We start from the raw sequence: 18,182 nt of genomic DNA on the forward strand, positions 1-18,182 counted from the left end.
TTCCTCTAGTTCCCTCTGGGACGGGATTGAGTAAGTAAGACTGACAGTCTGCGGGTTTTGAAGCCTCCTGTCTGAACTGACTAGCTGAGCCATGTCCGTCCCAGCTGCGTGGTTCTGTGAGCCTCATGCACAACTCTGAGGCCCGTGGACAGCAAGGAACCACAGCATTCTTCATCAGTGGTGTACAAGGAGCCAACAATCTCTTGGCCTTCCTTTCCAAGTAGAAGCAGCAGCAGGTAGCAAAGAAGAGTGAATCACAATTTGTCCTTGCCAGGGCCAGGGCAAAGGAACCATTGAGTCAGGGGCTGCTGGCATGCCGGCGCAGAGCAAAGCGGGGAGGTAGCTGAGAAGACAGCTTCACTCTCATGAAATGCTGAATACTTGGAATGGGATTTTTATGCAGGACTTGGGCCCGTCTATGAGTACATCTAAACTGTGTAGTCATGCAAACTAAAGGAAAAAATTTAAAAAAAAGAAAGAGATCAGAACGTGATTACACTAAAAAGAGACCTTTGAAAATGGGTAATCCAGCTCTTATCCACCCTTATCCTCCTTCTTTTTTATGGATAATAAATATAAGAATGAGAAGAGAAATTAATGATTTGCTCAAGGTCATCCAGCTTATCAGAATCTGAGTTAACTGAAGCCATCTGATTCCTAGATTAAATCCCACTAAAGTACAGGTTATATTTGTAGATGCCCTTGTGAATTATAGTTGGCTACTTCTGGACTCAATTGGAATAAGAGGGGAAAAAAAAAAGACAGAAAAAAAAGAAAGAAACACAAATCAGTGTGCCATTCCAAAGTATATATTCAGACTGGACTTAACCCAGTCTGTCTGGTCAAAACCTGCCCCAAGAGGTCCAGGCTGGAAGCAACAGGCATCCCAGAGACTCCTATTGTGAAATCTTCCATGGTTCCATTATCTTCCTTAGTCTTCCGGTCAGCTGCTTTGCAAAAGTGTCTCTTTCATGTCAAGCTCTGCCTGTGGAGCTTCTGACCCTGTAGAGAAGTCTAGCTATGGAAATCAGACATTGCTAGCAAGATTTGGCTAAGTAATAATATATTTTTTTTTAAGAAAATCTGAAAATCTCAGCGGCTTACTCAAAAACTAGTATTTATTTCTCACTTCTGAGTCTACAGGTCAGCTAGGACTCTGTCCTTGTTCTGTGCATGTTCTCATTCTGAGACATGACACAGGCTGAGAGGATAGCTCCTAGCAAGGTCCTGTTCTCGTGGCAGACTGTGAGAGCAAAAGGCTGAACCAAACCACACAGCATACATGTGTTGTTGTTTGCAAGGGCATAAATCATGTCCACCCACATTCCATCAGCCAAAGAAAGTCAGAAACATGGTTTATCCCAAGTATGGGACATAAAAACACCAACTAGGGTCACCTGGGTGGTTTAGTTGTTAAGCCTCCGCCTTCGGCTCAGGTCATGATCCAAGGGTCCTGGGATCGAGTTCCACATTGGGCTCTCTGCTTCGCAGGAAGCCAGCTTCTCCCTCTCCCAGTCCCCCTGCTTGTGCTCCCTCTCTCACTGTCTCTCTCTCTCTCTCTGTCAAATAAATAAATAAAATCTAAAAAAAAGAAAACATAAATAAATAAATACATAAAAGCGCCAACTACTCGGAGTCATGGCGAGGGTAGCAATGTAAGATATTCTTACAGGAAGACTAGGTAGGTGGAAACAATAGTGAGACATACCACAGCATAAAAATGCTGGTAGGTAAATGATGCTTTCTTGAAGCATAAAAGAAGGCAACCAGCTGTACTTGGTATAGATCAGTTAAAGAAAGTGAAAAACATAAACACTTTCTCCAAGGCCTTTGCAAGGTGAATAGGAGTTTTCCAGTCTTAAAAGATTGAAAACGCATTCTACATAGGAAAAACACCATGAGCATTAGCATGAATGCATTAAATAATGTATTCAGAAAATTGTGAGTAATCTTTTAAGAATGAATCATATTTGTTGTCCTTTCCTCCTACCTAGATAAAACGATTCTTCAGTGTATAAAACATATACACACAGACAGATGCTTAAGATTCAAGGAGGAATCACAGGAGAAAGGTGAGGTTTAGGAGATGGTGTTGTTTACCTAGATTCCCTAAAACTTCCTCAAAACTCTAAGTATTCTTACATACCTGAGTATTCAAAACACCACAGAGTAATGGGAGGGTGGGTATAGCTTACCCCAAACTTGGCATTAAAGTTTCTGAAAATAAGGAAAGAGAAATTGTTACTCACATGGGTCACTATGTTCAGAATATAAAAAGAAACCACAAGAGGGTTCAGTTCTAGGTAAAATGGAGTGACTCTCAACACCCTGTCTCTCCCATTGAATGCAGCTATAAAATCTGGATGCAAGGAGCAGCTATTTAAAGACTATGAAAAGTAGAAGATACATTAGGAAAGCAGATCAAAATCCAAAGTATTTCTAAACTGGTAGTAAGTTTACCATTGTTTTTCTCCAGTAGCTCCAGCCAGGACTTGAAGGAAACACTGGAGGCAGGTGTCAATGAGACAGAGTCCCAGGGAAGGCCATGAGTTCAGCTCAGTGAGCGGGAAGGAGGTCTACTGGTACCAACAACCGCAGTATCCAGAAAGGCACACATCTAAAAACTCTGCAGAAGGACATTTAATCCCTGATTCCAGAAGCTGTGGTCCCAAAAGAATGGGGTAACTTCTGTTGCTTTTTTTTCCTCTTCCTTTCCTTCCACGTCTTGGCCCCAGACATAAACACAGTCATGGGAGAGCATGGCAGTGTGTGCTAAATAAAGTCCTAAGCTCCTGACTGAAAGATTGGAAAGAAAATCTCTTAAGAAATGGAAAGCATCGGGGCGCCTGGGTGGCTCAGTGGGTTAAGCCGCTGCCTTCGGCTCAGGTCATGATCTCAGGGTCCTGGGATCGAGTCCTGCATCGGGCTCTCTGCTCAGCGGGGAGCCTGCTTCCTCCTCTCTCTCTCTCTGCCTGCCTCTCTGCCTACTTGTGATCTCTCTCTGTCAAGTGAATAAAAAAAATCTTTAAAAAAAAAAAAAAAGAAAGAAAAGAAATGGAAAGCACCAGCGACTATGGTCGCTGAGGTGGAAGAACTCAGGAAACTGATTCCATAAGGTAATTTATGACCTCTGAGTCTCACCTTGATCTGGACACACGTGGATCTAATCCTAAACAGCATAGTGAAGACTTTAAGGACTGAACCAAGATATAGACCATCACCCAGGACCCAGAATGAGCCACTGGGTGATACACATGTGAGACAGTTATGAATAGCACTGAAAAGGCTTTGAAAATGGAAGAATATTCAACCATGTCCAACAGAGGATTGGTGAAAATGGGTAGCCCAAACCCAACGGGGCTGATTCCCTGCTAAAACAAAAATTGCAACACTTTCCCTTAGAGTCAAGCAAAATGTACAGTTTCACAATATTCAAAATGTCCAGAATACAATCCAAATCTACTCAATATATAAAGAACCAAGAAAATCTCAACTCACATGGGAAAAGGAAATAAAAAGCTATCACGGCCAAGGTGGCTTACATGCTGAAATTATCTGACAAAGACTTGAAAGCAGCTACTATAAAAACGCACCAATAAGAAATTGCAAACACAGTTGAAACAGAGAGTTAGAAAATTTTGGCAAAGAAATGGAAGAGTGAAAGAAGAACCAGAGAGAAATTTTAGGACTGAAAAAATATAGCACCCAAAATAAAAAAGCTACCGTATGGGCTTAATAGCAAAATGGAGATGACAGAGGGAAGATTCAATGAACTTGGAAACAGATCAGTAGAAATTATCCAGCTTGAATAACACAGAGGAAACCTGTTTTTTAAAAGATGAGTAGAACCTAAAGGAACTATGGTACAATAACAAAAGGTCCAATATTTATGTCAGAAGTCCAGAATACCTGGGTGGCTCATTTGGTTAAGGAGCTGCCTTCGGCTCAGGTCATGATCCCAGCGTCCTGGGATCAAGTCCCACATCGGGCTCCTTGCTCTGCAGGGAGCCTGCTTCTCCCTCTGACTCTGCCTGTGCTCGCTCTCGCTCGCTCTCTCTCTGACAAATAAATAAAATCTTTAAAAAAAAAAAAAAGGAAAGAATGTAATGTAGAACAAAATATTTAAAATAGAACAATGGATGAAAATTTTCTAAATTTTATGAAATACATAAAGTACAGTGAACCCAAATAGGATAAGTATAAATAAATTCATGCCCAGACACATTATAATCAAACTGCTGAACACTAAACACAAAGAAGGTATCTTGAAAGCATCCAGAGAAAAAATGATGCATTGCTTCCATGAGAACAATGATTTTAATTACTATGTATTTCTCATTAGAAACCATGGAGGCCAAAAGATGGGAACACATTTATAGAGTACTCCTTCTGGTAACAGCAGAATATACGTTATTTTTAAATGCCCACAGATATAGCAAGAGAGACCATATCCTGGATCATAAAATCTTCAACAAATTTAAAAGAATTTAGTTCATTCTAGAGTCCTCCAGAAAAATATCTCCAAGTTCATATGGTTGTACGGGTGAATTCTATCAAACATTTAAAAAAGAAATAACATCAGTTCTAAACAATCTTTTCCAGATAACAGAAGAGAATGAAACACTTACAAATCATTTCATAAGGCCAGCATTACTCTCATAACAAAAGCGAAAGACTGAACAAGAGAGACAACCACGGGTGCAAAACTCCTCAACAAAATATCACCAAATCAAGTCCAGCAATATATAAAAAAGAGTGACACATCACAACAAATGCAAAGCTGATTTAACATTTGAAAATCAGTCAATGTATCTACAATATTTTCACTCCCTATGGAAGGAAAAGCACACATTCATATCAACTGATACAGGGAAGACATGTGACAAAATTCAGTGCCCATGGTGATAAAAACTCCAAGAGACATAGGAACAGAAGAGAACTTCCTCAGATTGATAAAAGGCATCAACAAGAAACCCACAGCTAACACCATACAAAATAGCGAAAGTCTAAATACTTCCCTCCCAAGATAAGGAACAACACAGAAAGATCATCTTATCACTTTGATTCAAAATTGCACTGGAATTCTCAGGACAATGAGGCAAGAACAAAAACTAAAATGCATACACCGTGGAAAGAGAGAGAGAATATTGAAAGATGGCACAATTGTCTGCATAGAAAATCCCAATGAATCCACAATAAATCTCCTAAGACAAATATATGAGTTTAGCAAGGATGTAAGATACAAAGTCAACACACTAAAATCAATCGTATTTATATTAGTAATAAACAATTAGAAAGTGAAATATCTTAGAGATACCATTTGTAATAGCTCCACAAATATGAAATATTTAGGCATAAATCTAACCAAACACATACAGAATTTGTATACCGGAAGTTACAAAATGCTTATGAAATCTGGAAATTACAAAATGCTGATGAAATATAGCAAAGAAGACCTTGATAAATAGTCATATCATACTTATGGACTTGGGAACACTATATCTTTAAGACGCCAATTCTGTCCAAACTAGATTTAACATAATTAGAATCAAAATTTTTGCAGGATTTTTGGTAGATACACACAAGTTAATTCTAAAATTTATATGAAAAGCAAAGGAATTCAAGTAATTGATGCAATTTTGAAAACTAAGAATAAAGTTGGAGTAATCCCACCACTCTATTTTAAATCTTACTATAAAGTTAGAGTACCCAGTGTGATACGGGGGAAAGGGTAGACATAGAGATCTATGGATCAGCATAGAGAGTTCATAAATAAAATCACACAAATACTGCCGGTTCCTTTTGGACATATGCAAACGTTACTCAATGGAAGAAATGATAGACTTTTCAACAAACGGTACAGAGCAATTGGTCATTCATACGAAAAAAAAAAAAATCTCAACCAAAACTTTACCCCTTACGCAAAAATTAACTCAAAATGGATTTCAGACGTAAACATAGAGTCAAAACTATAAAACTTTCAGACAAAAACAAGAAAATGTATGATTTTTTATGGCAAAAACAAAAAGGGGCAATAATCCTTAGAAGTAATAGGGAAAAAAAATAGTAAATTAGACCAAATCAGAAGTAAGAGTGCTTGCTCTCTGAAAGATGCTATTAACACAGGGAAAGACGAGCCACAACCTGGGAGAAATCTCAGCAAATCACATTTTCAACAAAGAACTTTGATCTAAAATATGGCAAAAACTGGAACGCCTGGGTGGCTCAGTTGGTTGGACGACAGCCTTTGGCTCAGGTCATGATCCTGGATTCCTGGGATCGAGTCCCGCATCGGGCTCCCAGCTCCATGGGGAGTCTGCTTCTCTCTCTGACCTTCTCCTCACTCATGCTCTCTCTCACTGTCTCTCTCTCAAATAAATAAATAAAATATTAAAAAAAATATATGGCAAAAACACTTAAAACTCAACAGTAGGAAAACACACAATCCCAGGTTTGTTTGTTTGTTTGTTTTTAAAGATTTTATTTATTTGACAGAGAGAAATCACAAGTAGGCAGAGAGGCAGGCAGAGAGAGAGAGGGGAGGAAGCAGGCTCCCTGCGGAGCAGAGAGCCCGACGCGGGGCTCGATCCCAGGATCCTGGGATCATGACCTGAGCCGAAGGCAGAGGCTTTAACCCACTGAGCCACCCAGGCGCCCCGACAATCCCAGGTTTTTTAAAATGAGCAAAATATTTGAGCCCCTCATAAGGGAGGACATGCAGAAGGCAATCAGCACCTGAGAAGACTCCAGACAGCGCTAGCCGTTAAGAAGGGCCAATGAGAATGGCGATGAGATTTAGGACACATCTACTAGAATGTCCAAAACAAAACTTACTGACAATGTGAAGGGCTGGCAAGCGCCAGGGCAACGAGAACTTTCAGATATTGCTGATGGGAATGAGAAAGAGCACAACTGCTCTAGAAAACAGTTGGGCTGTTTATTAGGAAGGTTAACATACCCTTCCCGTAGGGTGCCCACGTTCTCACTCCTAGCTGTTTCCTCCAAGAAACAAAAACATGTCCACACAAAAAATGCTACATCGATGGTCACAGCAGCTTGATTTCTCATAGCGAAAAACCGAGAACAATTCAGATGTCCTTCAGTGGGTGAGGAGATAAGCAATGTCACTCGCACCCACGTCATGGACTACTACTCAGCCAGAAGAAAGAGAGAAATTAGTGATTCCCACAGCAACCTGGATGACCCCAAAGGCACGATTCTGGTGGAAAGAAGCCACTCAGAAGTTTCTGTATTGTACTATTCTATTACATGACATTGTCCAAAAAACAAAATTGTAGTGACTGAGAACAGATCAGCACTGGGGAATTAGGGAGACAGGGGAGATGTGTGATCATAAAAAGAATGCCTCAAGGAGTTTGGGGTGATGGAAGTATTCTGTATCCTATTGGGGTGATGCTTACCTGAAAATAGACAGATGTTAAAATTTAACTATACACACCCCAGAAGTATATTTTACTATGTATTAATTTTTCAAAAATGTAAAAAATATTGGTAAAATGTCTCCACTCTTCGTACTCTGAGTCCTGTGTGAAATTTCCCTCATCGTCCTAATAAATGTAGTGTAACGAACAGTAATAAATACCAGATATCCTGAAGGTGAACCCACTGAGCTATTTATTCATGAATTTATCCATTCATTTATTCATTCACTCAACAAGTTCTTACTGAGCACCTACTTCTTCCCTAGACACTATGAGTCACAGGATTCAGCAATGTGTATTGTAAGACCATAGTTTGAAACATCTGCCAGGGCAGGCTGAGGGCACAAGAAAAAAACCACAAATTGTCACAGAGATCCTACATGAGCTGAAATAATAAAACCCTGGAACTCAGCTGTCCTCTGCTCTGACTTAAATTGAGGACAGATTTTAGAAGATGGAGAGGAATAAATGGGTTATAATATGTAAGTATTAGTTCTCCCAACCGAGCTTTTAATAAACAGTTAAGTGGCAGGGAGTTTGAGATAATATCCCTGCTAAGCACCTGGAGTGCATTATTCCATCTTTTCAGTTAAATCCAGAGCCACTTGATTTTTGAGTCAGCCCAGCTGGGGGTAGAACCACTTAACAAAAGCTGAGAAGTCTGACAAGTGCTCCAGCCCTGATAGAAAGCCACTCTGCCTCGACCCAGAGAGGCTGGGGGAAGTGGAGATGGGAAAGGTCATGAAAAATCTCCATAAGGGATTCAGAAAGTGTAAGCTCGAGCCATAAAAATTTTAGGTATATCCCATAGAACTTACTGTATCAAACATTGAACCATATTCCAGCTCAGTATTAGGAAATGACCACCAAAAATTATTATGTGGGTTTTGGGTTTTTAAATTGTTAATTTGTCTAATTTATAAAAGGTAAGACAAGGAGCACCTGGGTGGCTCAGTGGGCTAAAGCCTCTGCCTTCAGCTCAGGTCAAGGTCCTGGGGTCCTAGGATTGAGCCCCGTGTCAGGCTTTCTGATCAGCAGGGAGCCTTCATCCCCCTCTCTCTCTGCCTGCCTCTCTGCCTACTTGATATCTCTCTCTGTCAAATAAATAAATAAAATCTTTAAAAAAAAAAAAAAAAGGTAAGACTACTAGTATGAACTGAATTTTGTGTACCCCCCTCCCCACACAAACAAAATTCATATGTTGAAGTTCTAACCCCCAGTGTGATGGTAGCGATGGCCCTTTGGGAAATAATTAGGTTTAGATGAGGTTATGAGGACAGGTCCGCCATGATGGAATTAGTGCCCTGGTAAGAGAAGACACCAAGACTTTCTCTCTCTCTCTGTCATTTGAGGACACAATGAGAAAGAAGTCAGGAAATGGGCTCTCACCAGAATCCGACAGCGTTGACACCTTGATCTTAGACTTGTGGTACCCAAAACTGTGAGATATAAATCTGTTTAAACCACTCAGTCTGTGGTATTTTATTGAGGCAACCTGGGCTGACTATTATAATTGGTAACATACACTGAGTGCTTAAGACACAACATATCATTTCATTCAATCCTCACAATATCCTTGTAAATTAAGTTGCTATCATTATCCCCATCTCACACATAGTGGAATACTTTTCCAAAGTCACCCAGCTGGTGATAGCAGGTGTGGGGTGTAGACAAGACACTAAAAGGAGCTCCAAGATTTAGCCCTCATTTACCCACTGCAAACTGACATAAGAACCACCCAAAATCTTTACTATTGACCCTGAATTAAGGCGCAAGTTCTAAATAAGACCTGGGTGGAAATGGACCCTATGGAGATCATAGGGTTAATCCATAAACGATTCCTATCAATGAAAGCCACCTATATAACCTTCTATGATTCCCGGAACATTTCTCCCAGATAATAAAGCACATAACTAAAAGAGGTTAATGGTAGAATACAGTGTACTTAAATCTTCCCTCTAGTCAAATAACTAAACCTTTTCAATGCCCTCCAGCCAAAATCAATGAGGAACACATCTATATTTAAGCAGGTCCGACTTCTGGCTCACTGCAGCAGGGGAGACCACACACCATGAGGAACCACGTACATCTCAGTTAGAGGGTGTCCGAAAGATTTCGTAACAGGTATCAGGCTTCGGTTAGGTGACTTCAGGGGGAAGTTTCAGGGAGTAAAGCTTTGCTCGGGATTGGATACTCTCAGGAAGCAGGACGAACTCTGTAATTCTAGAATTCTTAGCTAGGAGAGGAATACAAAGTCAGACTGGAGCTGTGATAGGAAGGAAGCAGTGGTCACCCCCAGCAGGCAGGATAAGGGAGTGTTCGGTATTTTCGTGGTTTTTTGCACAGTGACCTGGTTTTGTTAGTGTGTGCACTAGACTGCTGAGCGGGCTTGTTTTGTGTCTCACTTCTGCATGGTCACAAAGCGACCTTGTCTGACGGCCCTCTGGGAGGTTCTTGTTCAACAGGATGGCACCAAGGCCCGGCGGTCAGGTTCAAGCCAGCTCCTAGCAACAGCAGTGCCAGCTGACACAGCACCAGACCCGTCCTGAGCTGGCGGGGGCTGCTTTTCTTTTTCTCAACTTAAACTTTTCCTTCTGTGCTCATAAAATATAGGCCTGGGAAAATGAAGTTTGCAATGTATCAATTAGGTAATTGGCATTGAGTTGCCATTCAGATGGAGTGTCTAAGAAACTAATTAGCATATAATTGTCAGGGAATAGTGTTGTCCTTTAACAAAAATGAGATAGACCACTCCCTGAATCAACAAGCTATATATTATGTAGCAGTCGGTGCCCTTTCAAAAAGAACAAAATCCCTTTCAGCGCTCTTCCTTGGCACAGAGATTACAAAATCATTTTTCACCCTGACCCAATGCATCTAAATGTTTTCTTAGTGTCCGCTGAGTCTTTCCAAGGCAAAAAAAAAGAGATCATGGAAGCCAAGGGAACATTTAGATTTTAGTAGAGGGACTTCTTGGTGACAAATACAGTGGAAAGAGTGTGAGTTTTAGAATTAGATTATCTTTGTCTAAGCAGTGGCTTAGACCACATTGCATGAATGACCTTGAGCTTGTTGCTTAAACTTTCTGTAAAACAGACATAATAATTATACCTGCCATCACACATTAAAGATAATTGAGTTTAAAAAATAAGAAAACACTCTATAATCCCTAAAAACATTCTAAATACTGGCCATATTGTTACCACATATATAAAGTACTGTGCTACTGATTTTAAATGCATCACTGATGTCTTAGAAATAAAGATAATGAGGGGTGCCTGAGTGGCTCAGTCAGTTAAGTGTCTGCCTCTTGATTTCAGCTCAGGTCATGATCTCAGGTCTGTGAGCTGGAACCCCATGTGGGGCTCTGGGCTCTGTGCTCGGCGACGAGTCTGCGGGAGATTCTGTCTCTCCTCCCTCTGCCCTCCCCCTCCCACTTTTTTTAATGATTATATTTATTTATTTGACAGAGAGAGATCACAAGTAGGCAGAGAAGCAGGCAGAGGTGGGGGAGGAGGGGAAGCAGGCTCCCTGCTGAGCAGAAAGCCCGATGTGGAACTTGATCCCAGGACCCTGAGATCATGACCTGAGCCGAAGGCAGAGGCTTAACCCACTGAGCCACCCAGGCGCCCCTAGTAAATAAATAAATCTTAGAGGAAAAAAAAAATAAAGAAGAAGAAAGAAGGATAATGATGTAAAAAAAAAAAAAAAGAACAAACCACCGATCATATTAGGATATCCCTTTAAATTAGGCATAGAATGTTTTTGATTTCTAAAAATCCTCTAAAATTTGTAGCAAGTTTATATAAGATGTTTACCTCAGGAAAGTTAAAAAGATTCTCTGAGACTCATCTCATCTACTATCAAACTGGCTCAAAGCCATTAATGTAAAATAAATGACCCACGGTATCATATTGATTTATTATTTCATCTTGTAAAAAATATTCCAGTCCTTAGGGCTCTGAGGGCATGTAATTTTCAAAGAAGAATAAATAGTGAGACTAACTCAAAATTAAAGGCACAGAAAATGGCTACATTCTGTGAAAGCAGGTTAAATAAGTAGTTCGATCAATATGCATGTATCAACGGAGAATTGGAAGCAGGAGTTTCTCCCTGGCTCTTAGGTGCAAAATCTTAAGGAAAAAAAGAAACAGCTCAATGAATAGAAGATAGATTTGAAAGAACACGTGATGAACAAGGGTCTAAATGAAATTCACTGGGCTGTCTTGAGGAAGCAAAAATAGAATACATGGAGACAACACACTGTGGTGCTCGAGAGAAGAGGTCCCACTGTGAAGGCACCATGCAGACTGAAGCCAAGTCAGAATGCAGAGATGGCCCAGCCTCCACCCAGTCATCAAGGCCATTGTTAATAGAAGCACCATGGGTACTGTCAGAGCCCATAAACCAGCCCATCTCCCCATGCCTGCACCAAGGAACTATACCAACTCTCCTCCCCACTGGAGTTCAACGAGAACTCCTTTGACAGCAGTGCACGTGGATCAGTGACCGTTGACTAGCCAGCATAAGTGACATCCAGTAGAGCCCCAAGACTCTGCTTGGTCTATATCAGTCTAACCTCTATGGAAATCCCCTTAACCCAAGGAATTCATAAGCCCCAGGTCTATATGGGGATCTGAAGCATGGCATCTGGTGAAGTGGTCAGGGTGCTAGAGAAATTCCACTTTAGCTGATACTGAACAAACCCAACCTAAGATCCCCCTCTGTGGAAAAATGTGTATGCAAAATTGATGAGAAAAAGGGACGCCTGGGTGGCTCAGGTGGTTAAGCATCTGCCTTTGGCTCAGGTCATGATCCCAGGACCCTGGGATCAAGTCCTGCATCAGGTTCCTTGCTTAGTGGGGAGCCTCTTTCTCCCCCTGCTTGTGCTCTCCTTCTCTGACAAATCAATAAATCAAAGCTTTAAAAAGGAAAAAAAAAAAAGAATTAATGAGAAAACAAAACATAATTCCTTCTCCTCCAAATATCCTTGAGGATCCCAAACTTCTAAGATGTCTATTAGACCAAAGAGATTACCACACCATACACACATTTATAATCCTTACTGAGCCTCTTGATTTAAAAAGTCAAGTGTTGGGGTGCCTGGGTGCTCAGTGGGTTAAGCCTCTGCCTTTGGCTTGGGTCATGATCTCAGGGTCCTGGGATCAAGCCCCGCATCGGGCTCTCTGCTCAGCAGGGAGCCTGCTTCTCCCTCTCTCTCTGCCTGCCTTTCAATCAGCATTTGTCGACAATTAATTTGTGTGGACAGATACACATTTGATGGACTGTCCCAGGCTTACTCTGCCATTCCTCACTATGCATCATCAATACAGTTTGGAGACTTGCCCCTGTTCCAAAGTGAGCACTAACTAGTCTATACCAAAAATGGAAATCTCTTCAACTACACAAGCATCAGAAAGCCCTTCCAAGCCAACAGCTCATGGCATTTCCCAGGAAACATCCATCAGCCTGGAACAGGCATGTGACTCAAGTCAGGTCAAAGAGCCATCAGGGGCAAGTTTTCAGAGAGAGTCACAGGTAGAAATGCTCTCTCGCTCTTCTGCCAAAATTGTTGAGAAAGCAGAGAGCTTCATTTGCTACTGGCTGGACCTTCATGACTATCAGCTTTAGCGTGGAGCCTGTGCTGTGAATGGCCAAGAAAATGAAAAAAATTGGGATCCTTAATTGCACCCTAGACTGGACCAACCTATCCCAAGGCCAGTCCTGCTTCTGCTAAGTGCCACCCATACAGTTAATCAACAACTAAGCCAGTTACATTTCTGCTACTTGTGACCAAAAACAACTGAATCAATATAGATGGCTATGATGCTAGTTTTAGGAATATTTGTGGCTCTAGAGACCAAGATATTTCCTAAACATAGAGTCAGTTTTCACCTGAAAATATACCCTGTTTAGCATTCTCCTAGGTAATGGCTTGTCCCTCAGATTAGAAACCAAAAATAATTAGAAGCCTTCGGGAGAGGATCAGAGTTAAAACACCCCTTCTTGGGGCACCTGGATGGCTCAGTGGGTTAAGCCTCTGCCTTCAGCTCAGGTCATGATCTCAGGGTCCTGGGATCGAGCCCCACATCGAGCCCCACATCGGGCTCTCTGCTTGGTGGGGAGTCTGCTTCTCCCTCTCTCTCTGCCTTCCTTTCTGCCTATCTGTGATCTCTGTCTGTCAAATAAATAAATAAAATCTTAAAAAAAAAAAACCTTCTTGACCCTGTAGCAAAGAGACCACGTGTTCTATGAGGAAATCAAAATCCTTTGAAGGGATTGAGTGTATTCCTAATGGGAATGGGAATTAAAGTGAGAAGACTCTCTTTCCTCATAGAAGAGGAAAGAGAAAAGTTAGAGCACTGGATGCTGACTACTCCTGTTTGGAGATTCTCTTCCAGGGCTTGACCCTAGAGGTCCTAGGTTTTATTTTACTCATGAGCATCATGTCCCTTTGCAGCATTGTGGTAACCTTGTGACTATGCTGGATTGTAAATGGACCGGACTCAGCATCTAGATAGTCTGAGACGTGACAGTGGTGACAGGGCCGTAGTCCCTGGGTAGTGTTTTCTCACTCGAAGAATACCCAGTTTAACAGGACTTGCTGCCAGGGTGCTCATAAAATCTTCCGGCACCATGAACACCCAGTCAGCAGGGTGAACCCTTTTCCTTCTATGAGGCACCTGTGAGGCCCATGCAGCTTGAAAACGGGAGATTCTCTGAATTGTACCAGTATACCACTTTATAGACGTTAAGACCCTGCCCATCCATTTTAGAGGATCTTGCAGATTCTCGTTTCAACAGAAAATCAATACATGGAAAGTAATTCATGTATCAGCACAATTAGCAGGGCACAGAGCAGAGACTAGTAAAGTAAGCTTTTTTTTTTTTTTTTTAACTATTTGGAGTAAAAAAAAAGTTACGGCAATTTTTTTCTCCCAATTGCTCAGCAAAAGAAAATACCATTTCAGGATGTCCACCTTTACTGGCTGGTTGCAGATCTATTTGACTTTAATTGCTTTTTTTAGGAGAAATTTTTATCTGTTACGTGAATGCACCAGGCTGACTTACTAAAAAATCCATAGAACCTTTTCATCAGGAAAACAACCAAGTTCCTGAAAGAAAATAAACCTAAGAAAAAAAGTACCATGCAAATCACAATGTAATTAATGTTTTTTCGTTTGGTTGGGTTTTTTTGCCTGCCTCCAACCAATTGCCCACATTATCAGATGCTTCTTGTGTAATTTTGATTCAGCTAAATCGACTTTAAAAATTAGCTTATTGTCTCACTTTTGTCGCTTATTTCAATCCCAAATATATGTTTTATTTGAGCTCTTTAAAAATTATGCCATGCTTTGAAATATTCAATCTTTGCCCTCAAGTTTTAGCCGTTATATTTTTGTTGTATTGAAGTTAGAAATCACTCAAGAGAGACACAGCAGCACTCTCCCTTTGAATGGCTCAGCTATGTACTGTATTTGAACGTTATCAATATTAGATAATGTTTTTGAATTCTTTTGAAAATAGAAAGTCCAAAACATCAAAAGGAAATCTCTTAGATAGGCACCACATGCCACTCCTATGGTTAAAAATGGAAAGCTAGGAGCGCCTGGGTGGCTCAGTGGGTGAAGCCGCTGCCTTCGGCTCAGGTCATGATCCCAGGGTCCTGGGATCGAGTCCCGCATCGGGCTCTCTGCTGAGCGGAGAGCCTGCTTTCCTCTCTCTCTCTCTCTGCCTGCCTCTCTGCCTACTTGTGATCTCTGTCTGTCAAATAAATAAATAAATAATCTTTAAAAAAAAAAAAATGGAAAGCTAATCTTTGGCGCAGGAATTCATAGTGACACCAGATCTCTGCTTTTGGTTATTATGATTTTCATTATTGCTCAGTAATTGGTTCGTAGGGCAGTAAAATAGGACACCACAAGACCCATTTTCAGCACAGCAAGCAGTTATAGGGTTCACCATGCAACTTGCAATAGCCTTACTGTGCAATGAGAAATACGTTTCCACCCCCCACACTGACAATGTTGCCAGTAGGACTGCACTCAGAAGACAATAAAACTGAGACCAATAGGCTACGCCATCTCTAGTTGGGTGGGTAAAGCACAAAAGGAGTGGAAGATTTGGCAAGAGGTCAGTTAATTTGGACAAGGGACACCACCTATGCAAAATCATTTAAGTCCCAATGTGGGTCTAGGAATGACTCTTCTCAATGGCCGAATTAATTTTTTAATTGTTAAGATATTGTTTGCAAGTGTAGGTAATGCTATTTGCATAAGGTGTAAATGAATGTGATTCAGATACCTGGTATTTCTGATTTACCAACACTGCCAAGATGGTCTGTGAATAGTAGGTGAGGTAGTTTACTCCCCTGATACTTCTAAGGGGGTTATATGACAACTAACAAATATAGCAACAGAGTCATTGGTTACATCTCATTCCTTGCAGAAGGTACAGAACTGAGGTATGCATTCCATTGACACATCCCTTTATTCTCCCCGCAAACATACAGTGAGACAGAATGAACAAGGTACTGTTCTAGGAAACAGGGATGATCATGAGTCGAGGCAGACACTGCGCTTGCTGTCCTCTGGCTGTCCACAGGAGGAATGACAGGAGCCAGGCACCTGTCCATTCTGTTTCTACAGTAATCACAGCACGACCTTCAGAGCCAGACAGACCTGGAGCGCAATCTGGGCTCAACTTGCAAATAACTTACCACTTGTGTGCTTTTAGGCAAAACACATAATTTCTCTGAGACTTGGTTGTCTTGTATGTTAAAAAAAAAAAAAAAAAAAAAAAAGGGTGGGGAAGTAATGGTAATATTTTCCTCACAGAGACTTTTAGGATTCAGATAATCTTGGAAAATACCAAAGCAAGTGCTCAAATAACAGCTCTCATTCAAATGATGACAACGTGACAATGACAACAGCGATGAGGATGGGGGTGGTGATGACAAGTCTTAAATGGGGAAGGAAGATAATTATTAGAACTTCAAACAGCTAGAGGTGACCACTATCTTCTATGTATAACTTGAAGTATATCAGAAAAACCCTAACTCTAACCACCAATGGAAATATACCTGATCTTTAAGTCTGTCCCTTAGGAATTCATGCCTTTGATTTCAGACCTTGTACCGGTTAAAATACAGAGGCGGGGAAGAAAAAACATGCAGGCATATTTTCAGTCATTAACATCTTAGGATGAATTATTTCATTATATCCCAAATGGAGGACCTATTCGACAAGGTTTTCATTTGTGGATAAGAGGAGGGGTAGGGGGGCACCTGGGTGGCTCAGTGGATTAAGCCTCTGCCTTCGGCTCAGGTCATGATCTCAGGGTCCTTGGGTTGAGCCCCACATAGGGCTCTCTGGTCGGCAGGGAGCCTGCTTCCCCCTCTCTCTCTGCCTACTTGTGATCTCTCTTTCTCTGTCAAATAAATAAAATCTTTAAAAAAAAAAAAAAAGAGGAAGTGTAGGTCCAAAGTACAGGGCGTTGTTATCAGGCATATATGGGACCTGCACAGTCAAGATTATGTAGACCTAGCACATATGGTCAAGAAAGAAAAAGGGAAGGAGCTCCTGGGTGGCTCAGTCGGTTAAGCATCTGCCTTCAGCTCAGGTCATGATCTCAGGTTCTGCACTGGGCTCCCTGCTCATCGGGGAGCCTGATTCTCCCTCTCCCTCTGCCTGCTGCTCCCTGCTTATGCTCTCTTTCTCTCTCTCTCCCTCTCTCTGTGTGTGTCAAATAAATAAATAAAATCAAGACAGGAAGGAGGGAAGGAAGGAGTACAAAAGAAAGAAAAGGAAGGAAAGAAGGGAGGAGAAAGGAAGAAAGAGAAAGGGATAAGGAGAAATGGCAGCAGATGGGAAGAAGGGAAATTTTTAAATAATGGCTAATGTGACTATTGTAAGGACTATTCTGAAGACTTCGCATGCACGTCTCCTGTGGTACTCACAATAAGCTTCCTAGATACAACTATTCATACTCTTGGTTTACAGCTGAGAATTTGGAAGCAAATCAATTTTAAGTAACTTCCCCAAGATGTACAGGTAACGTGAGTGGCAAAAGCCAACATCCATACTCCAAGATCCTGACTGCAGAGCCTTCTCTTAATGACTGTCCCCAAAAGGTTCTTTCAGCCCTCCAATCACATGACTGTTTCAAACTGTGTGACATTTAGCCAATGTATTACTTAGGGTTCTCCCAAGACACAGAATCAATAGGGTATATTTGATACATTTAAAAGGATTTATTACAAAGGATTGGCTCACATGATTACAGAGGCTGAGAAGCCCCAGGATCTGCCATCTGCAAGCTGGAGGTCCAGGAAAGTCAGGGGTGTAGTTCCAGTGCAAACCTGAAGGCCTCAGAACCTAGGGAGCCAATGGTGTAAAATGTCAATCCAAATCCAAAGGCCGAAGAACAAGGAGAACAGGAGAAGATGGGATGTCCCAGCTTAAATTGAGAGCAAAGCTGCCCTTTCACTCTTTTTGTTCTACTCGGGCACTGCCTAGATGGGATAATACCCATCAGTGTTGCCCAGGGCCATCTTCATTTAGGTAAATGCTCATCTACTAGTTAAAGACCCTCACAGACACTCATCTTCAGTAAGCAAATGCTCATCTATTATTGAAACACCCTCATAGACCCGTATGAAAATCATATTTTACCAGTTATCTGGGCATCCCTGAGCCCAGGTAAGTTGACACATAAATTTAACCATCTCAGCCAAGATTC

This window comes from Neovison vison, chromosome 5 (assembly GCF_020171115.1).
Source record: "Neovison vison isolate M4711 chromosome 5, ASM_NN_V1, whole genome shotgun sequence".
Lineage (NCBI taxonomy): Eukaryota > Metazoa > Chordata > Mammalia > Carnivora > Mustelidae > Neogale > Neogale vison.